This window comes from Triticum aestivum, chromosome 5D (assembly GCF_018294505.1).
Source record: "Triticum aestivum cultivar Chinese Spring chromosome 5D, IWGSC CS RefSeq v2.1, whole genome shotgun sequence".
Taxonomy (NCBI): domain Eukaryota; kingdom Viridiplantae; phylum Streptophyta; class Magnoliopsida; order Poales; family Poaceae; genus Triticum; species Triticum aestivum.
The window spans coordinates 380837902-380861032 of NC_057808.1; positions in this window are offsets into that span (position 1 = coordinate 380837902).

Sequence of the window (23131 nt, forward strand, 5' to 3'; positions counted from 1 at the left end):
AGAACCAGTATCAAATACCCAGGCGCTACTGCGAGCTCTAGTAAGGTACACATCAATAACATGAATATACCTTTTCACTTTGCCATCCTTCTTATCCGCCAAATACTTGGGGCAGTTCCGCTTCCAGTGACCAGTCCCTTTACAGTAGAAGCACTCAGTTTCAGGCTTAGGTCCAGACTTGGGCTTCTTTACTTGAGCAGCAACTTGCTTGCTGTTCTTCTTGAAGTTCCCCTTCTTCACTTTGCCCTTTTTCTTGAAACTAGTGGTCTTGTTGACCATCAGCACTTGATGCTCCTTCTTGATTTCTACCTCCACAGCCTTTAGCATCCCGAAGAGCTAAGGAGTTGTCTTATCCATCCCTTGCATATTATAGTTCATCATGAAGCTTTTGTAGCTCGGTGGCAGTGATTGAAGAACTCTGTCAATGACACTATCAACCGAAAGATTAACTCCCAATTGAGTCAAGTGATTGTGGTACCCAGACATTTTGAGTATGTGTTCACTGACAGAACTATTCTCCTCCATTTTGCAGCTGTAGAACTTATTGGAGACTTCATATCTCTCAATCCAGGCATTTGCTTGAAATATTAACTTCAACTCCTGGAACATCTCATATGCTCCATGACGTTCAAAACGTTGTTGAAGTCCCGGTTCTAAGCCATAAAGCATGGCACACTGAACTATCGAGTAGTCATCGGCTTTGCTCTGCCAGGCGTTCATAACGTCCGGCGTTGCTCCTGCAGCGGGTCTTGCACCTAGCGGTGCTTCCAGGACGTAATTCTTCTGTGCAGCAATGAGGATAATCCTCAAGTTATGGACCCAGTCCGTGTAGTTGCTACCATCATCTTTCAACTTAGATTTCTCTAGGAACGCATTAAAATTCAAAGGAACAGTAGCACGGGCCATTGATCTACAACAACATAGACATGCAAAATACTATCAGGTACTAAGTTCATGATAAATTAAAGTTCAATTAATCATATTACTTAAGAACTCCCACTTAGATAGACATCCCTCTAATCATCTAAGTGATCAAGTGATCCAAATCAACTAAACCATGTCCGATCATCACGTGAGATGGAGTAGTTTTCAATGGTGAACATCACTATGTTGATCATATCTACTATATGATTCACGCTCGACCTTTCGGTCTCAGTATCAAATACCCAGGCACTACTGCGAGCATTAGTAAGGTACACATCAATAACATGTATATCAAATATACCTTTCACTTTGCCATCCTTCTTATCCGCCAAATACTTGGGGCAGTTCCGCTTCCAGTGACCAGTCCCTTTGCAGTAGAAGCACTCAGTTTCAGGCTTAGGTCCAGACTTGGGCTTCTTCCCTTGAGCAGCAACTTGCTTGCTGTTCTTCTTGAAGTTCCCCTTCTTCCATTTGCCCTTTTTTCTTGAAACTAGTGGTCTTGTTAACCATCAACACTTGATGCTCCTTCTTGATTTCTACCTCCGCAGCCTTTAGCATCGCGAAGAGCTCGGGAATTGTCTTTTCCATCCCTTGCATATTATAGTTCATCACGAAGCCTTTATAGCTTGGTGGCAGTGATTGAAGAACTCTATCAATGACACTATCATTAGGAAGATTAACTCCCAGCTGAGTCAAATGGTTATGATACCCAGACATTTTGAGTATATGTTCACTGACAGAACTATTCTCCTCCATCTTGCAGCTATAGAACTTGTTGGAGATTTCATATCTCTCAACTCGGGCATTTGCTTGAAATATTAACTTCAACTCCTGGAACATCTCATATGCTCCATGACGTTCAAAACGTCTTTGAAGTCCCGATTCTAAGCCGTAAAGCATGGCACACTGAACTATTGAGTAGTCATCAGCTTTGCTCTGCCAGACGTTCATAATGTCCGGAGTTGCTCCTGTAGCTGGGCTTGCACCTAGCGGTGCTTCCAGGATGTAATTCTTCTGTGCAACAATGAGGATAATCCTCAAGTTACGGACCCAGTCCGTATAGTTGCTACCATCATCTTTCAACTTAGCTTTCTCTAGGAACGCATTAAAATTCAAGGGAACGGTAGCACGGGCCATTGATCTACAACAATATAGATATGCAGAAACTATCAGGTACTAAGTTCATGATAAATTAAGTTCAATTAATCATATTACATAAGAACTCCCACTTAGATAGACATCCCTCTAGTCATCTAAATGATCACGTGATCCATATCAACTAAACCATGTCCGATCATCACGTGAGATGGAGTAGTTTTCAATGTTGAACATCCCTATGTTGATCATATCTACTATATGATTCACGTTCAACCTTTCGGTCTCAGTGTTCCGAGGCCATATCTACATATGCTAGGCTCGTCAAGCTTAACCCGAGTATTCTGCATGTGCAAAACTGGTTTGCACCCGTTGTATGTGAACGTAGAGCTTATCACACCCGATCATCACGTGGTGTCTCGGCACGACGAACTGTAGCAACGGTGCATACTCAGGGAGAACACTTATACCTTGAAATTTAGTGAGGGATCATCTTATAATGCTACCGCCGCACTAAGCAAAATAAGATGCATAAAAGATAAACATCACATGCAACCAAAAATATGTGACATGATATGGTCATCATCATCTTATGCCTTTGATCTCCATGTCCAAAGCACCGTCATGATCTCCCTCATCATCGGCTTGACACCTTGATCTCCATCATAGCATCTTTGTCGTCTCGCCAACTATTGCTTCTACGACTATCGCTACCGCTTAGTGATAAAGTAAAGCAATTACATGGCGATTGCATTTCATACAATAAAGCGACAACCATAAGGCTCCTGCCTGTTGCCGATAACTTCTACAAAACACGATCATCTCATACAACAATTTATATCTCATCACGTCTTGACCATATCACATCACAACATGCTCTGCAAAAACAAGTTAGACGTCCTCTACTTTGTTGTTCCAAGTTTTACGTAGCTGCTACGGGCTTCTAGCAAGAACCGTTCTTACCTACGCATCAAAACCACAATGATTTTTTGTCAAGTGTGTTGTTTTAACCTTCAACAAGGACCGGCCATAGTCAAACTCGATTCGACTGAAGTTGGAGAAACAAACACCCGCCAGCCACCTGTGTGCGAAGCACGTCCATAGAACCAGTCTCATGAACGCAATCATGTAATATCGGTCCGGGCTGCTTCATCCAACAATACCGCCGAATCAAAGTAAGACGTTGGTGGTAAGCAGTATGACTATTATCGCCCACAACTCTTTGTGTTCTACTCGTGCATATCATCTACGCATAGACCTGGCTCGGATGCCACTGTTGGGGAACGTAGCATGCAATTAAAAAAATTTCCTACAATCACGCAAGATCAATCTAGGAGATGCATAGCAATGAGAGGGGAGAGTGTGTCCACGTACCCTCGTAGACTGAAAGCGGAAGCATTATGTTAACGCGGTTGATGTAGACGAACGTCTTCACGATCCAACTGATCCAAGTACCGAACGTACGGCACCTTCGTGTTCAGCACACGTTCAGCTCGATGATGTCCCTCAAACTCTTGATTCAGTAGAGAGACGAGGGAGAGTTCCGTCAACACGACGGCGTGGCGACGGTGATGGTGATGTGATCCGCGCAGGGCTTCGCCTAAGCACTACGACGCTATGACCGGAGGAGTAAACTGTGGAGGGGGGCACCGCACACGGCTAAGAGAAATCTTGGTGCCCTTTGGGGTGCCCCCTGCCCACGTATATATAGGACGGGGAGAGAGGCCGGCGGCTAGGAGGGGCGCGCCATGGGGGGAGTCCTACTTGGACTCCTAGTCCAAGTAGGATTCGCCCCCCCTTTTCCTTTCTCCACCAGAGGGAATAGGAAGGAGAGGGAGAGGGAAAGGGAAGGGGGGCACCGCCCCTCCTCCTTGTCCTATTCAGACTCCCTAGGAGGGGGGCGCGCGGCCACCCCTGCTACGTCTCCAACATATCTATAATTTTTTATTGTTCCATGCTATATTATATTCTGTTTTGGACATTAATGGGCTTTATTATACACTTTTATATTATTTTTAGGACTAACCTATTAACCGGAGGCCCAGCCCATAATTGCTGTTTTTTTGCCTATTTCAGAGTTTCGTAGAAAAAGAATATCAAACGGAGTCCAAACGGAATGAAACGTTCGGGAACGTGATTTTTGGAACGAACGTGATCCAGAGGTCTTGGACCCTACGTCAAGACATCAACCAGGAGGGCACGAGGTAGGGGGCGCGCCCTCCACCCTCATGGGCCCCACGTTGCTCCACCGACGTACTTCTTCCTCCTATATATACCTACGTACCCCCAAACTACCAGATACGGAGCACCGCCGCAACCTTCTGTACCCGTGAGATCCCATCTTGGGGCCTTTTCCGGAGCTCCGCCGGAGGAGGCATCGATCACGGAGGGCTTCTACATCAACACCATAGCCTCTCCGATGATGTGTGAGTAGTTTACCTCAGACCTTCGGGTCCATAGTTATTAGCTAGATGGCTTCTTCTCTCTTTTTGGATCTCAATACAATGTTCTCCCCCTCTCTTGCGGAGATCTATTCGATGTAATCTTCTTTTGCGGTGTGTTTGTTGAGACCGATGAATTGTGGGTTTATGATCAAGTTTATCTATGAACAATATTTGAATCTTCTCTGAATTCTTTTATGTATGATTGGTTATCTTTGCAAGTCTCTTTGAATTATCAGTTTGGTTTGGCCTACTAGATTGATCTTTCTTGCAATGGGAGAAGTGCTTAGCTTTGGGTTCAATCTTGCGGTGTCCTTTCCTAGTGACAGTAGGGGCAGCAAGGCATGTATTGTATTGTTGCCATCGAGGATAACAAGATGGGGTTTATATCATATTGCATGAGTTTATCCCTCTACATCATGTCATCTTGCTTAAAGCGTTACTATGTTCTTATGAACTTAATACTCTAGATGCATGCTGGATAGCGGTCGATGTGTGGAGTAATAGTAGTAGATGCAGGCAGGAGTCGGTCTACTTGTCTCGGACGTGATGCCTATATACATGATCATACCTAGATATTCTCATAACTATGCTCAATTCTGTCAATTGCTCAACAGTAATTTGTTCACCCACCGTAATACTTATGCTCTCGAGATAAGCCTCTAGTGAAACCTATGGCCCCCGGGTCTATTTTCCATCATATTTAATCTCCCGACAATAAGTTATTTCTGGCGCCGTTTTTATTTTACTTTCTTTACTTTGCATCTTTATCATAAAAAATACCAAAAATATTATCTTATCATATCTATCAGATCTCACTCTCGTAAGTGACCGTGAAGGGATTGACAACCCCTTTATTGCGTTGGTTGCGAGGATTTATTTGTTTGTGTAGGTGCAAGGGACTCGTGTGTGGCCTCCTACTGGATTGATACCTTGGTTCTCAAAAACTGAGGGAAATACTTACGCTACTTTGCTGCATCACCCTTTCCTCTTCAAGGGAAAACCAACGCAGTGCTCAAGAGGTAGCAAGAAGGATTTCTGGCGCCGTTGCCAGGGAGTCTACGCAAAAGTCAACATACCAAGTACCCATCACAAACCCTTATCTCCCGCATTACATTATTTGCCATTTGCCTCTCGTTTTCCTCTCCCCCACTTCACCCTTGCCGTTTCATTCGCCCTCGCTTTTCCGTTTGCCTCCCTCTTTCTTTTTGCTCCTTGCACTTTCTGCCGTTATGTCTAAAATTAGGGAAACTATTGTCGATTTGGACAATAGTAATAATATGGAAAATTCTGATGCTCCTGCTGAAGAACCCCCTATTTTGCATACAAAAAAATTCCGAATTGGTAGTGGTAATATTATTGGAAAAGGGGTTATTCAAGATTTCTTTACTTGTGCCGGTGCTTTGCCTTCTATGGGCAGTTCTATTCTTCATAGAACTAGTAGTCTTGCGGACGCTATTGCCATTCTTGTAGTTGAACTTGAAAGGCAATTTATGGACATGCACCCTTGCATACAAAGGATTTTCCTAGAATTTTCTAATATTGAGCATTCTTCTGTTAAGCGTGCCGCTACTATCTTTTTGGCTCATGAGTTCAGACTTATAATAAAAGAGGCCAAAGAAATCTTTGAGCATTATAGGGTAGACCCTGGCCGTCCTTCCATAGAAACTATCTTATTTGATCAAGAGGAAATAATGCGTTTCAATCTCTAGACTATGTTGCTTTTAATGAGAACCTCCGAAAAAAGGTTCCTACCAATGTTCTAATTGATAGAATTTCTGAAATTAATAATGATTTTGCTATTCAAAATAATGAGCTAGGATACTCTCTCGAGTATAGGCTCACAAAGTTCTGTCAAAAGAATGCTTATAATGATGAATTGGTTGTGCAATACGAAGGGCCGAAGGAGGAACCTATACCTCCTAAAGTTGATCTTGGGGACTTTTGTCCCATTAAATTTAGCCCTTTCGATTACTTTTGCTTGCCTCAAAGAAAACTCGCTGCTGAACGTAGAGAATATGAAATGAGTTTTAATGATCTATCCTATTATTATGGCAATACCTAGATCTATCCTCGCTATTATGCCTAGCTAGGGGCGTTAAACGATAGCGCTTGTTGGGAGGCAACCCAATTTTATTTTTAGTTTTTTGCTTTTTGCTTCTGTTTAGGAATAAATATTTGTTCTAGCCTCTGGTTAGATGTGTTTTTATGTTTTAATTAGTGTTTGTGCCAAGTTTAACCTATAGGATCTTCTTGGATGATAGTTATTTGATCTTGCTGAAAATTGCAGAAACTTTCTGTTCACGAAAATAATTGTTAAAAATCACCAGAACCTGATAAAATATTGATTCCAATTGCTGCTGATCAATAAACAAATTTTATAGGTCGTCCTATTATTTCTGAATTTTTGGAGTTCCAGAAGTTTGCGTTAGTTACAGATTACTACAGACTGTTCTGTTTTTGACAGATTCTGTTTTTCGTGTGTTGTTTGCTTATTTTGATGAATCTATGGCTAGTAAAATAGTTTATAAACCATAGAGAAGTTGGAATACAGTATGTATAACACCAGTATAAATAAATAATGAGTTCATTACAGTACCTTAAAGTGGTGTTTTGTTTTCTTTCGCTAACGGAGCTCACGAGATTTTCTGTTAAGTTTCGTGTTGTGAAGTTTTCAAGTTTTGGGTAAAAGATTTAATGGATTATGGAACAAGGAGTGGCAAGATCCTAAGCTTGAGGATGCCCATGGCACCCCAAGATAATCTAAGGACACCAAAAAGCCAAAGCTTGGGGATGCCCCGGAAGGCATCCCCTCTTTCGTCTACTTCCATCGGTAACTTTACTTGGAGCTATATTTTTATTCACCACATGATATGTTTTTTGCTTGGAGCGTCTTGTATTATTTGAGTCTTTGATTTTTAGTTTACCACAATCATCTTTGCTGTACACACCTTTTGAGAGAGACACACATGATTCGGAAATTGTTAGAATACTCTATGTGCTTCACTTATATCTTTTGAGTTATATAGTTTTTGCTCTAGTACTTCACTTATATCTTTTAGAGCACGGTGGTGGATTAGTTTTATAGAAACTATTGTTCTCTCATGCTTCACTTAGATTATTTTGAGAGTCCTACAAAACAGCATGGTAATTTGCTTTAATTATAATAGGCATTCAAGATTAGTAAAAAAAATCTTATGAGTGTGTTGAATACTATGAGAAATTTGATACTAGACAATTGTTTTGAGATATGAAGATGGTGATATTAGAGTCATGCTAGTTGAGTAGTTGTGAATTTGAGAAATAATTGTGTTAAGTTTGTGATTCCCGTAGCATGCACGTATGGTGAACCGTTATGTGATGAAGTCGGAGCATGATTTATTTATTGATTGTCTTCCTTATGAGTGGCAGTCGGGGACGAGCGATGGTCTTTTCCTACCAATCTATCCCCCTAGGAGCATGCGCGTAATACTTTGCTTTGATAACTTGTAGATTTTTGCAATAAGTATATGAGTTCTTTATGACTAATGTTGAGTCCATGGATTATACGCACTTTTCCTCCTTCCACTATTGCTAGCCTCTCTAATACCGCGCACTTTTCGCCGGTATCATACACCCACCATATACCTTCCTCAAAACAGCCACCATACCTACCTATCATGGCATTTCCATAGCCATTCCGAGATATATTGCCATGCAACTTACCACCGTTTCGTTTATTATGACACGCTCCATCATTGTCATATTGCTTCACATGATCATGTAGTTGACATCGTATTTGTGGCAAAGCCACCGTTCATAATTCTTTCATACATGTCACTCTTGATTCATTGCATATCCCGGTACACCGCCGGAGGCATTCACATAGAGTCATATTTTGTTCTAAGTATTGAGTTGTAATTATTGAGTTGTAAGTAAATAAAAGTGTGATGATCATCATTTTTAGAGCATTGTACCAAGTGAGGAAAGGATGATGGAGACTATGATTCCCCCACAAGTCGGGATGAGACTCCGGACGAAAAAAAGGCCATAAAAAAAGAGAGAAAAGGCCCCAAAAAATTAATGCGAGAAAAAGAGAGAAGGGACAATGCTACTATACTTTTACCACACTTGTGCTTCAAAGTAGCACCATGATCTTCATGATAGAAAGTCTCCTATGATATCACTTTCATATACTAGTGGGAAATTTTTCATTATAGAACTTGGCTTGTATATTCCAATGATGGGCTTCCTCAAAATGCCCTAGGTCTTCGTGAGCAAGCGAGTTGGATGCACACCCACTTAGTTCCTTTTGTTGAGCTTTCATACACTTATAGTTCTAAGTGCATCCGTTGCATGGCAATCCCTACTCACTCACATTGATATCTATTAATGGGCATCTCCATAGCCCGTTGATACACCTAGTTGATGTGAGACTATATTCTCCCTTTTTTGTCTTCTCCACAACCACCATTCTATTCCACATATAGTGCTATGTCCATGGCTCACGCTCATGTATTGCGTGAAGATTGAAAAAGTTTGAGAACACCAAAAGTATGAAACAACTGCTTGGCTTGTCATCGGGGTTGTGCATGATTTAAATACTTTGTGTGGTGAAGATAGAGCATAGCCAGACTATATGATTTTGTAGGGATAACTTTCTTTGGCCATGTTATTTTGAGAAGACACAACTGCTTAGTTAGTATGCTTGAAGTATTATTATTTTTATGTCAATATTAAACTTTTGTCTTGAATCTTTCGGATCTGAATATTCATACCACAATTAAGAAGAATTACATTGAAATTATGCCAAGTAGCATTCCACATCAAAAATTCTGTTTTTATCATTTACCTACTCGAGGACGAGCAGGAATTAAGCTTGGGGATGCTTGATACGTCTCCAACGTATCTATAATTTTTTATTGTTCCATGCTATATTATATTCTGTTTTGGACATTAATGGGCTTTATTATACACTTTTATATTATTTTTGGGACTAACCTATTAACCGGAGGCCCAGCCCAGAATTGCTATTTTTTTTGCCAATTTCAGAGTTTCGCAGTAAAAGAATATCAAACGGAGTCCAAACGGAATGAAACCTTCGGGAACGTGATTTTCGGAACGAACGTGATCCAGAGGACGTGGACCCTACGTCAAGACATCAACCAGGAGGGCACGAGGTAGGGGGGCGCGCCCTCCACCCTCGTGGGCCCCATGTTGCTCCACCGACGTACTTCTTCCTCCTATATATACCTACGTACCCCCAAACTACCAGATACGGAGCCAAAAACCTAATTCCACCGCCGCAACCTTCTGTACCCATGAGATCCCATCTTGGGGCCTTTTCCAGAGCTCCGCCACAGGAGGCATCAATCACGGAGGGCTTCTACATCAACACCATAGCCTCTCCGATGATGTGTGAGTAGTTTACCTCAGACCTTCGGGTCCATAGTTATTAGCTAGATGGCTTCTTCTCTCTTTTTGGATCTCAATACAATGTTCTCCCCCTCTCTTGTGGAGATCTATTCGATGTAATCTTCTTTTGCGGTGTGTTTGTTGAGACCAATGAATTGTGGGTTTATGATCAAGTTTATCTATGAACAATATTTGAATCTTCTCTGAATTCTTTTATGTATGATTGGTTATCTTTGCAAGTCTCTTCGAATTATCAGTTTGGTTTGGCCTACTAGATTGATATTTCTTGCAATGGGAGAAGTGCTTAGCTTTGGGTTCAATCTTGCGGTGTCCTTTCCCAGTGACAGTAGGGGCAGCAAGGCACGTATTGTATTGTTGCCATCGAGGATAACAAGATGGGGTTTATATCATATTGCATGAGTTTATCCCTCTACATCATGTCATCTTGCTTAAAGCGTTACTCTGTTCTTATGAACTTAATACTCTAGATGCATGCTGGATAGCGGTCGATGTGTGGAGTAATAGTAGTAGATGCAGGCAGGAGTCGGTCTACTTGTCTCGGACGTGATGCCTATATACATGATCATACCTAGATATTCTCATAACTATGCTCAATTCTGTCAATTGCTCAACAGTAATTTGTTCACCCACCGTAATACTTATGCTCTCGAGAGAAGCCTCTAGTGAAACCTATGGCCCCCGGGTCTATTTTCCATCATATTTAATCTCCCGACAACAAGTTATTTCTGGCGCCGTTTTTATTTTACTTTCTTTACTTTGCATATTTATCATAAAAATTACCAAAAATATTATCTTATCATATCTATCAGATCTCACTCTCGTAAGTGATTGTGAAGGGATTGCCAACCCCTTTATTGCGTTGGTTGCGAGGATTTATTTGTTTGTGTAGGTGCAAGGGACTCGTGTGTGGCCTGCTACTGGATTGATACCTTGGTTCTCAAAAACTGAGGGAAATACTTACGCTACTTTGCTGCATCACCCTTTCCTCTTCAAGGGAAAACCAACGTAGTGCTCAAGAGGTAGCAACCCCCCACGGGCTTCCCTCTCTCTCCCTTAGGCCCATATTGGCCCAACACTTCCCCGGGGGGTTCCGGTAACCCCTCGGTACTCCGGAAAAATACCTGAATCACTCGGAACCATTTCGATGTCCGAATATAACCTTCCAATATATGAATCTTTACCTCTCGACCATTTCGAGACTCCTCGTCATGTCCGTGATATCATCCGGGACTCTGAACAAACTTCGTTCACCAAAACACATAACTCATAATACAAATCGTCATCGAACGTTAAGCATGCAGACCTTACGGGTTCGAGAACTATGTAGACATGACCGAGACACATCTCCGGTCAATAACAAATAGTGGAACCTGGATGCTCATATTGGCTCCTACATATTCTACGAAGATCTTTATCGGTCAAACCGCATAACAACATACGTTATTCCCTTTGTCATCGGTATGTTATTTGCCTGAGATTCGATCGTCGGTATCATCATACCTAGTTCAATCTCATTACCGGCAAGTCTCTTTACTCGTTCCGTAATGCATCATCCCATAACTAACTCATTAGTCACATTGCTTGCAAGGCTTATAGTGATGTGCATTACCGAGAGCGCCCAGAGATACCTCTCCGATACACGGAGTGACAAATCCTAATCTTGATCTATGCCAACCCGACAAACACCTTAGGAGACACCTGTAGAGCATATTTATAATCACCTAGTTACGTTGTGACGTTTGATAGCACACATGGTGTTCCTCCTGTATTCGGGAGTTGCATAATCTCATAGTCATAGGAATATGTATAAGTCCTGAAGAAAGCAATAGCAATAAAACTAAACGATCATAATGCTAAGCTAACGGATGGGTCTTGTCCATCACATCATTCTCTAATGATGTGATCCCATTCATCAAATGACAACACATGTCTATGGTCAGGAAACTTAACCATCTTTAATTAACGAGCTAGTCAAGTAGAGGCATACCAGGGACACTCTATTTTGTCTATGTATTCACACATGTACTAAGTTTCTGGTTAATACAATTTTAGCATGAATAATAAATATTTATCATGATATAAGGAAATATAAATAACAACTTTATTATTGCCTCTAGGGCATATTTCCTTCAGCCGCTACTTCGCTGCCCCGATTTGCACCGCGGCAGCACCGATTCGCCACCCCTGCCGCCCCTTTGATGTTCCTTCTTCGTCGCCCCGAATCGCACCGCACCGCCGCCGTCCGCATCGGCGCCGCCCCGATTCAGCCGCCGCCCACTAGTTTTTACATCTTCATTTTGCATCACCTATTGGAGTTGCAATTTTACATCTCCGTTTTGCATCATCTATTGGAGTTGCCCCTTTCTTGGAGATGTAAAAATCATTTTTGGAGATGTATTTTACATCTTAAAATTTGCATCTTCTATTGGAAATGCTCTTAACAGACTGTTCGTATCGTGGCCGGACTTTATTTGCTCAGCTGACCTAGCGCAGGCGTGAGCAACGGCCCAGTGCCGGGGCCAAGATCTTGTGTCCTTACTAGGCCTAGATCAGATTCCCCTAAATAAAACTAGGCATGGATCAGAATTGTTGACGTATAAATGCAAAGCCCATCTTTCTCCATCAGCTTAAGCTTTTGGGTGAACTGATTGGTGCATGCAGTTTACATGGTATCGGAACCGAGAGCCACACGTGTCAGGACCGGGTTTTCGGGATATATTTTCCCAGAAAATGATCCTTGTGCTCACCAGCCCCAGGATTTCTGTTAGCTGATGAGGCATCAACTTGATACAGAAATTTCAAGCAAAGTACAAGATATGTAGTACAAGACCATTGTGGCCTATGAGTACAACAATTGGTTTCTAGTGGTTGATGGCACAAGCGGTTTGTGGTTCATCTGCGTCTATGGGACTCCATTTCCCACAGGAACAGCTGACCAGGATAACTCCTATCTTCGCGAGGCTACTATCACCTTTGCATGGGTTCCGGGGCTGTCATCGCAACGCTCCTCTCCTTGCACGAAATCTGGCCAAGACAATAGCCAGGGACAAGCCAGTGAGTACTTTTGAATGTACTCGCAAACATTATGAACACAGGTATAACATAACAAGGATAATCATGCTCTGAAATATTCTATGATCACAACGTCAGTCACGAAATAAAAATCCATGATGCACGCAAGCAGGTTATTTATATAAACATGAATATGCAATCAGGGAGTAGAAATAGAATGCACCGATCGGGTGTCTGAAGCGACGCCTCGAAAGGATAATAAGATAAATCATGCCTCAGTCGGGCGTCTGAGCGACACCACATAAAGGGCTTATAAATAAAAGAAATAACAAGCATGCCACAGTCGGGCGTCTATGCGACACCACATAAAGGGCTTATAAATAATAGAAATAACAAGCATGCCACAGTCGGGCGTCTGTGCGACACCACATAAAGGGCTTATAAATAATTTAAATAACAAGCATGCCACAGTCGGGCGTCTGAGCGACACCACATAAAGGGCTTATAAATAATTTAAATAACAAGCATGCCACAGTCGGGCGTCTGAGCGACACCACATAAAGGGCTTATAAATAATTTAAATAACAAGCATGCCACAGTCGGGCGTCTGAGCGACGCCACATAAAGGGCTTATAAGAGAATGATCACAGTGAATATCCAGGAGGTAGAGCCGTCCCAGGGATACTCAATAATTCAAATAATGTAAATGGTTAGTCCATAATAATAGCGATCATAATCATCATGAGTCACAAGTCATGATCCATGTTCTGGTTTAGCAATTTTTCCTCCGAAGACCGACACTAAGACCGACACTTGACCCATCCCAGACTGTAGTCCTTACCCATGGACACGGCTATTCGAATAGATGTATAATCTCTACAGAGGGAGTACTCTTTACCCAGGGGTAACGGATTTCTTTAGTCCATCGGGACTAATTCCGTCTACGGCCTTTTAATTGAAAACACACCTAACCGCACACACCAGCCTAACTTACCGGTGTCTGGAATCACCCATGACACCCGTTAAGCGAAACTCTAAGTGGGGAGGCTACAACCTCGACTTAGCATGGGATCACAAAATTTATACCGCGCGCAAACTAGGGGAGCTACCCCTTCGGCTACAACCGAAACACCCATGCCCCCGGACCAGGTGGCATGCCTACCGGATGCCTCCGGTATCTTCCACCATGGCCTCTCTGTACGGTGTGTGCTAGGTAAGGGGTTGACAACTTACTGAACCGTACCCTACCTATGGCAGGGACAAGTGGTAGTACGAAACAAGTATGGGGGTTACTGGAACAAGACTCGATCTACGGCCGACTCAGGAGGTTTAAGTATTCCCTGCATGATTAGCATAGCAAATGTGTTTCAACCAACAGACAGAATCCCCACTCATCATACCTTACTATGCCATACCGGACACAACCGTCTCGACGGAGACTGGAGACAAGCTCGTGTCTACCCAAGACAGAGGCTTTCCCGGATTCCTTCCGGTAGGCATGAAAGGCATACAAGGGTGATTACTATCACAAGCATATCAAATTCCAACAGCAAGGAACATTCATTATGCACTCATGAGTATGATCATATCATCACATAAAATAATGAATACTTTGTGTTAAGGTGGTGTTGTAACCGTATCAAACAACACACATAATATTATGCCAGGGTTCAGAATGCTTGCCTTCAAGTTGTGGAGAGGCAGGGTGCATCCCAAAAACTTTTTGAAAGTTTTCTTCTCTCTCCAAAATCCTATTTTGAGGAAATTTAAATTAACACATATTTTAAAAAAGTACAAAAAAGGTGTCTGGAAATTTTTCAAATAAATATGAAAATAAACTAGACAGAATTTGAGAAACAACAAAAAAAGAATCAAGTCATTTGGACTTATATTTAAAAAGTTATAGCCAGTCAAAGTTTAGTCAAAACTCTGTTTTAAAAAAACAGAAAAAGGAAAAACGTTTCGAAGAGGAGACGTACTTCTGGGTTTACGCTTCCACTTAATCCAGCGTGGACCGGCTCGTGGTCACTGACAGTGGGTCCCTTGGGCCCACTGGTCAGGTTTGACCAGTCGCCCGCCTCCTTCCTCCTCTGTCTGAGCAGAGGCGGGGCTCCGGCGATCGACGCCGGCGAACGGCGGCTCCCCACGGGGCCCCGAGGGCAGGGATGGATCCGCCAGTCCAGGGCGGTCCTCCCCGTGGTCGAAAGGCTGGCGGGGACGCAGGGAGTCGCCGGCGGCGAGCTTCGCGGCGGACGGCGTTTCGGGAGCAATTGGGGGTTTGGGCTCCGGTGGTTTCCGGTCGAGGCTGAGGCGTTGGGTGGCTCCGCACGGTCTAGGAGAGTCTAATGGCGGTGCTGGAAGGGCAGGGGAGGCTCAGCTCACGACGCACGGCACCGGAGTGTGGCGGCGACCGAACCGGCCGGAGACGAGGAAGAAGGCCTCTCCCCATCGATTACCAGCATGGGAGCCCTAGGGGGATGGCTTGAGGTTGCCTGGGGTCTTGGAGGAGCTCGGGGTCCCTTTTATAGCGGTTGAGGTCGGTTCCGACGGCGGCCGTGGATAGGATCGATGGTGAACCGCCGTTCTGTAGCTGCAGGGCGACGTGGCGGCGACGTGCGCTAGCAAACGAGCTCGCGGATGAGCTCGAGCTGTTCCAGAGGGCAGCTGGCGCGCTTGAGTGGCTCGGGCGGTGCTGCCACGGCCGGGGCCTGCTGCGGCCGTCAGCTAGCCGCCATGGCCGACCTGACGGTGGCTCTGTGGGGTGCCAGGCGGTGGCCGGGGCGGCTCTGCGGCGAGGGAGGGGTCGGGTGCGATGGCTGCGAGTGGCCAAGGGTCAGCACGGGCGCGGGGAGGGCGACAACGAGACGCGGCGGCTCGGTGCGCGCGCGTGCAAAATGTGCGCTCTGGGCGCGTCCAAAGCATGCACGCCAGGCGTTCGGCAAAATGCCAAGGCATTCTAGGCCTCTCTGATGCCCCTGTAACTAAACAGAACTAGGCTGATGATTAGGTGAGAGCTAATAGACATGCTGGTAAGGCCATTAGAGCAACTTCCTAATGCAAGTCTAAAAGCATGCCAAAACTGGCCATGCCCTTAACCTGCTTGATGAAATGCCAAGGGCATCTAGGCATCTCTTCTGCTGGCCAAAGTCTCCAGATTAAAGTCTCTTTAGATGTAGGTGAGGGTGGCAAGCTTAGTTTGTCAAAAACAAAAACTTGTTAGTGCAAGTTTTTGAGAAAACCAATTCTGGACAGAAAGTAAAGGGCATAGTTTCATGGACCAAAAATACTCCAATGGGTCCATTCTCCTGGACTTAAGGGTTTTGCAGGGAGGACTATAAGCAGGAGAAAGAATCAAGGGAAAAAGGGCAAGTTAAAATATGGTTGCAGTAGAAAATACCAAACTGAGCCAGAGAGCAAAAGAGGATGTTTTGCTCAAATTTTTCAAAGAACACCAGTGGGTTAATGCATATAGTTGAATTATATACTCCTACTAACATCTCCAAATTTTGGTTGAAATTTTAAAGAAATATTTAAATAGGTTGTAGTGCAATTCACAATCTGGACCAGATTTGAAAACCTGGGGTAAAGCTCAAAATTCACAATTGATTAAGAGAGGTTTTTGCATAAAAGTTATTTAGGAACACCAAATGTCATCCCCAAATTTTGGTGAAATTTTTAAATGAATCTGTAAAAGGGTTGTAGTGCAAAGGAGCCTCTAACACTTATAAAAATCACTTTCAAAAGAAATAAGGCTCAGAAAAAAAAATTATATAAATAATTCCACTGATAAAAGAAATGTTTTCTTGAGAGGGTATACAAGTCCAATAATATTTTTGGAAAGTTCTCACTTGGGGGAAAAACTCCACAATATCAAAGAAAAGAGAGGTTCTGAAATCAAAAGATAAATCCAGAAAATAAAAATTAAATTTCCTGGCAAAATTTTAATTAATAAAACAAGGTCAAAATTTTGGGGTGTTACAACACTACCCCCCTTAAGAAAAATCTCGTCCTCGAGATTTGCTAAAAGCTGTTTTGAACAAACATTGCTCTTACCAAAAAAATCATCCTACTTATGCAATAAAATGTATCTACAGTGAGAGGTCAATAAGTGGTGTAAAACTATAGTGTGGTATACTGGCGCTGTGTGGGAAAAATCCATGGTTTGGGGAAGACGAGAGATTTCTACGTTGGATATAGTAAATTTAGAATAAATTCTAAATTTCTAAAATACGCTGGTCGTACCCGAGAGCACAGTGCTCCCTCTGGCTGACAGGTGGACCCGGGGCCCACTGTCGGCCTCTTCTTCTACCTCTGGCTCTCTCCTCTTCCTCTCTCCCGCGTGCTTTCCCGCGCTTTCTCCACCGGCGACGTCTAGCGCGTAGGGCATCTAGGCCGTACTGCGGTAGTGCGCGGCGTGCTAGCTGCTGGTGCAGCGTGCACTCACCTCGCGGGCCAGTGCACTGTCGGCACTGCTCGCGGATTCGCCTCCGAACACCGGCGATCGAGCGACGAGCGGCGCTGGTGGACCTCGCCCACCGTACACCGATCTCGAGCTATAAAATGATCGCGGTGCTCCTTTCTTCTTCCTCACACCTGGCCTCGCTTCTCCTTCTCCTTCCTTCTCCTCCATTTCTGTTTGCAGGAGCTCGAGACGAGGCTCTAATGGCGGAGGTGATGCCGGACTGGTACGTGGTCCTGATGTGCGGAGGGTTGGCGGCGTTGCTGGGGTTCTCCGTGCTCCTGTGCGTGATGATCCTCGATGATCGTCGTGATGCTGCCGCTCGAGTGTTAGCCCTTCGCGGTGGCGGTGATCATGAGAATTAAGTGCGGTGTCGGGCGCTAACTGTTGTCAGTGTGTTGGAGGCAGCTTGTACCCGAGTGATTACCCACTAACCTCTCCTTTAGAGGTGATCAGTTAGGTGTAACATGTGTATGTGCGTTAGCAATTAGTGCACGAGGTCGAGTGGTTGCGGTTGTGAGTCTGCTGTGGTGCTGCGTGAATAAAAATCTACGTCGTGAAGAGATATATGCCGCAACGATTCCGGGAAAAATCTCACTTCAGAATTACCGAGAGTGAAAACGGTTAATAAAAATTAACAGCAGTAAGAAAAAAACCACTCACATTAATTGAAACTAAAAATTTAATCCATCGCACAATTTTAGGATACCACGCATGAGTTGCGACACAGAAATAAATGCTGAGACAATGAACATAGCTGTGACGTCTACAATGGTAAATGGATAGGGTCCTGAGAAAACGTCTCTGGTACTGGGGCACACTCCTCTTCTATCGGGGGAAGCGGATTGACTAGCCGATGAATGCGTCTCTCCTGGTCGGGCCTCAGTGGTCTGCCAATAGCGATCTGAGGATTTAAATCAGCGAGGCTCTGGAGATAACCCATTACCCGCTGAGTTAAACGCTCTTGAGCGATAACATACTGTGCAAGGTTGGCCAGTACTGGGTCTCTCTCAATTCGTCCACTGGGGAAAGATGCTACTTCTCCGGGTGCCGCACGGCTCGGGAAATAATAATACCCCCGTTCGCTGGCATAGGGCACCGCGAATCGAAGGCGAGCAAGTGCTTCGTATGCAGCAGCTTCTATGGCCATTTGCGGAGTCGGCATAGATTTCCCCACAAAGGAGACTTCCGTTGGGTCTTGGTTTGGGTTTGTGGGAGGGATGTGCACCACTGCCCAATATTTCGAGGTGGATGGGGTGATCCTCGATTTGAGCAACTCGTACTGGGGTGGATGGATGGCACTCATGGTACTGCAGGTAAAGTCCCACAATATTTTGACAAAACTACCTGGGGTGGCATCTGGGGTTCTCAGATAAAACTAGGGCTCGGCATGGCAAGAAATGGCTGTGAAAGTTGTGCACCAGATGAGGGATACTTGGCAAGGTCACGAGGTGGCCTTTTATATAGCATCTGGGCGGGGTCATTTATCGCGGTGAAAGGTAACTAGTTTGTCGGTTCTGCTCTTATGGGGGTCGGGGTCAAAGCTACAGATATACATATCTCACAAAGTGACGCATTACTGTGGGTGTCGTCGGGGTGGTTTTGGTAGCTGCGCCCGGAATTTAAAAATGCAACTGTACGCCGACGTACTTATGCATGGCTACTATTCAAAAATAGGGGCGCACAAGCAGACAGCATTTAATTATGGTGATACAGGATCACACAATTACAAGGCGTAGAAATACTAAGGCTCGGTACTACTCGAGTGACTTAGTCTACTTCGTTAATATCTAAGCGGGCTTGCCTTGTGGACGTCGAGGCTTCTCCACGGGTTTCACCGTCGGGATTAGCTGGATGAGGTTGAGGGGCTGCAGGGTCGGGGTAGCGATGATGACCATCGCGGGGGTTGTTGGCCACAATCCCGTTGGAGCGTGTTCCCAAAAGGCGACGAAGCACTTCTGGGGACACCAAAGCATTTTGGCCGATGGCTGGGGAAGTCCTCAAGGACTCGATCGGTTGTCCGAACAGCACGACTGGGTTGTTGGCGTCGGGCTCATCTTCTCTTCTTGCCGGGGCTCGGCGAACCAGTTCTCCACGAGCTGCGATCAGATCAAGGGTGATCTGATCGAACAGTTCCTCTAGTGCACTCACATAGCGCACCAGATGCAACAATGCAGGATCCGTCTCGTGATCTCCGTTGGCAACCTGGGGCGGCCTACCATACCCGTCACGGCTAGGGTAGTAGTAGAACGAGCGACAGTTAACTCTGGGCGACAATTGTCGGAGTTGAACTATAGCCTCTCGAGCTGCTAGCTGGATGGCTTGTGGCTCAAAGGAAGTTGTCCTTCCAGTGAACCTGTAGGGGCGTTCTGGCGATAAACCCCTACCATAGATGTGTACAGTGGCCCAGAATTGACGGCTCTCACCGCTCATGGATCCTTGGTACACAACATATTCTGGGGGCTCTTCTAATGCATAGGCACGGCGGGTGAGGTTTGCGAGCACGGTCACAAAACCTCCAAGGTTGGTGGCTGTGGTCTCATTGTGCACAATAGGGCCAGGCATTATGCCTCGAGTTGGGGGAAGAGGCTGTGCTGTGCTGTGTTGAGGCTAGCGTGCCCTTTTTATAGAAAAGGGAACGGAGTCTTCCTTCGCACGCTTGCGAATGAGACAAATTAGGTGTCGGTAACTGGCGCGTGATCGACAGGCTAGGATGATAGGTTGGGCACCGACTGTCAAAAGCGTCGGGGTCACTGTGTGGCTATCTTACACGGGAAGCTTGGCCGGGGTTAGGTTAAGGTCTGGTGGGTCGGCTAACCTAGGTTTATTGACCTGGCTAAGATAGGATTAGCCAATGGTCAGCCTGGCTCTGATACCAAGGTTATCAGGACCGAGTTTTCGGGATATATTTTCCTAGAAAATGATCCTTGTGCTCACCAGCCCCAGGATTTCTGTTAGCTGATGAGGCACCAACTTGATACAGAAATTCCAAGCAAAGTACAAGATATGTAGTACAAGACCATTGTGGCCTATGAGTACAACAATTGGTTTCTAGTGGTTGATGGCGAAGCGGTTTGTGGTTCATCTGCGTCTATGGGACTCCATTTCCCACAGGAACAGCTGACCAGGATAACTCCTATCTTCGCGAGGCTGCTATCACCTTTGCATGGGTTCCGGGGCTGTCATCGCAACGCTCTTCTCCATGCAAGAAATCTGGCCAAGACAATAGCCAGGGACAAGCCAGTGAGTACTTTTGAATGTACTCGCAAACATTATGAACACAGGTATAACATAACAAAGGTAATCATGCTCCGAAATATTCTATGATCACAACGTCAGTCACGAAATAAAAATCATGATGCACGCAAGCAGGTTATTCATATAAAACATGAATATGCAATATGGGAGTAGAAATAGAATGCACCGATCGGGTGTCTGAAGCGACGCCTCGAAAGGATAATAAGATAAATCATGCCTCAGTCGGGCGTCTGAGCGACACCACATAAAGGGCTTATAAATAAAAGAAATAACAAGCATGCCACGGTCGGGCGTCTATGCGACACCACATAAAGGGCTTATAAATAATAGAAATAACAAGCATGCCACAGTCGGGCGTCTGTGCGACACCACATAAAGGGCTTATAAATAATTTAAATAACAAGCATGCCACAGTCGGGCGTCTGAGCGACACCACATAAAGGGCTTATAAATAATTTAAATAACAAGCATGCCACAGTCGGGCGTCTGAGCGACACCACATAAAGGGCTTATAAGAGAATGATCACAGTGAATATCCAGGAGGTAGAGCCGTCCCAGGGATACTCAATAATTCAAATAATGTAAATGGTTAGTCCATAATAATAGCGATCATAATCATCATGAGTCACAAGTCATGATCCATGTTCTGGTTTAGCAATTTTTCCTCCGAAGACCGACACTAAGACCGACACTTGACCCATCCCAGACTGTAGTCCTTACCCATGGACACGGCTATTCGAATAGATGTATAATCACTGCAGAGGGTGTACTCTTTACCCACGGGTAATGGATTTCTTTAGTCCATCGGGACTAATTCCGTCTACGGTCTTTTAAATTGAAAACACACCTAACCGCACACACCAGCCTAACTTACCGGTGTCTGGAATCACCCACGACACCCGTTAAGCGAAACTCTAAGTGGGGAGGCTACAACCTCGACTTAGCATGGGATCACAAAATTTATACCGCGCGCAAACTAGGGGAGCTACCCCTTCGGCTACAACCGAAATACCCATGCCCCCGGACCAGGTGGCATGCCTACCGGATGCCTCCGGTATCTTCCACCATGGCCTCTCTGTACGGTGTGTGCTAGGTAAGGGGTTGACAACTTACTGAACCGTACCCTACCTATGGCAGGGACAAGTGGTAGTACGAAACAAGTATGGGGGTTACTGGAACAAGACTCGATCTACGGCCGACTCAGGAGGTTTAAGTATTCCCTGCATGATTAGCATAGCAAATGTGTTTCAACCAACAGACAGAATCCCCACTCATCATACCTTACTATGACATACCGGACAGAACCGTCTCGACGGAGACTGGAGACAAGCTCGTGTCTACCCAAGACAGAGGCTTTCCCGGATTCCTTCCGGTAGGCATGAAAGGCATACAAGGGTGATTACTATCACAAGCATATCAAATTCCAACAGCAAGGAACATTCATTATGCACTCATGAGTATGATCATATCATCACATAAAATAATGAATACTTTGTGTTAAGGTGGTGTTGTAACCGTATCAAACAACACACATAATATTATGCCAGGGTTCAGAATGCTTGCCTTCAAGTTGTGGAGAGGCAGGGTGCATCCCAATTTTTTTTTCAAAGTTTTCTTCTCTCTCCAAAATCCTATTTTGAGTAAATTTAAATTAACACATAATTTTAAAACAGTACAAAAAAGGTGTCTGGAAAATTTTCAAATAAATATGAAAATAAACTAGACAGAATTTGAGAAACAACAAAAAAAGAATCAAGTCATTTGGACTTATATTTAAAAAGTTATAGCCAGTCAAAGTTTAGTCAAAACTCTATTTTTAAAATAAAACAGAAAAAGAGGAAAAACGTTTCGAATAGATACACGCAGGAGACGTACTTTGAGTTTTACGCCTCCACTTACGCCAGCGTGGACCGGCCCGTGGTCACTGACAGTGGGTCCAGGGGGCCCACTGGTCAGGTTTGACCAGTCGCCCGCCTCCTTCCTCCTCTGTCTGAGCTGAGGCGGGGCTCTGGCGATCGACCCCGGCGAACGGCGGCTCCCCACGGGGCCCCAAGGGCAGGGATGGATCCGCCAGTCCAGGGCTGTCCTCCCCGTGGTCGAAAGGCTGGCGGGGACGCAGGGAGTCGCCGGCGGCGAGCTTCGCGGCGGACGACGTTTCGGGAGCAATTGGGGGGTTTGGGCTCCGGTGGTTTCCGGTCGAGGCTGAGGCGTTGGGTGGCTCCGCACGGTCTAGGAGAGTCTAACGGCGGTGCTGGAAGGGCAGGGGAGGCTCAGCTCACGACGCACGGCACCGGAGTGTGGCGGCGACCGAAACGGCCGGAGACGAGGAAGAAGGCCTCTCCCCATCGATTGCCGGCTAAGGGAGCCCTAGGGGGATGGCTTGAGGTTGCCTGGGGTCTTGGAGGAGCTCGGGGTCCCTTTTATAGCAGTTGAGGTCGGTTCCGACGGCGGCCGTGGATAGGATCGACGGTGAACCGCCGTTCTGTAGCTGCAGGGCGACGTGGCGGCGACGTGCGCTAGCAAACGA